Source organism: Volvox carteri (genome assembly GCF_000143455.1).
Source record: "Volvox carteri f. nagariensis unplaced genomic scaffold VOLCAscaffold_10, whole genome shotgun sequence".
NCBI lineage: Eukaryota > Viridiplantae > Chlorophyta > Chlorophyceae > Chlamydomonadales > Volvocaceae > Volvox > Volvox carteri.
In genome coordinates, this window is record NW_003307553.1 from 218,215 (window position 1) to 218,963 (window position 749).

Sequence of the window (749 nt, forward strand, 5' to 3'; positions counted from 1 at the left end):
CCCTTAATTTAAGGTTGCCGTACTAGTGTACGATTTTGGATTTTCAGCACAATTTCAGCGTTTTCACATTCGCAACACCATTCTTTACTTATTTACATATTTTTGACATCAGTTTGGCGCTTGTACAGCCGACTTGGCGACTATCGCCTTTCCAATTTGAACCATGGCTGACGCGGGGATTTCGTTAAGCATTGAAAGCCGTGCATACATACTCGACCACGACACCTAATACCGTTGCAAACCAGGACTACTTGTCGTGTTGACTACTTGACTTGCTCTTTTGCTTGGTTGGGCGGAGGGAATCGCGGGTTTCAACCTGCATTGTTGGACTCTTTCACGCTTCCCCCATGGCTGGGTTTGTGGTGTTTTCGGAGGAGTGGACGGGTCAGCGGCACCCTGGTTTGCAGACCGGCGGAACCTGTAAGACCCATGGGTCTGTTAAGCTTTTAAGGTTTCTACCCCTCCTGAGGGACCTTATTACGGCGAGCCCTTAATTCTGTAAATTACGACCAGGTCCAATCTTAATTATGTAATTACGTAACCTTAATTCCTTAAAACGTAAAAACGTAAAACGTAAATTCGCATCCCTAAAATCAGTGCTGGCCGCTGGTTAGCGAGGGTTAGTGAGAGTTAGCCAGCAGAGTGCAACTCAGTACCGTTAATGACACCGTTAATGCTCATGTGTAGGATACATTTTTGAGAGCGTTTTGCTGTGCAGCTGCCCACAAAAAGCCCATACGGGTCTTTAT

At 46.2% G+C, this 749-nt stretch overlaps 1 protein-coding gene across 1 annotated transcript in view; it reads right to left on the reverse strand.

Moving 5' to 3' along the window:
- VOLCADRAFT_88748 (uncharacterized protein) overlaps positions 1 to 749 on the reverse strand; it is a gene marked incomplete at both ends in the record, with an annotated part of 3,739 nt that overhangs the window by 1,939 nt on the left and 1,051 nt on the right. The window lies entirely within an intron of this gene.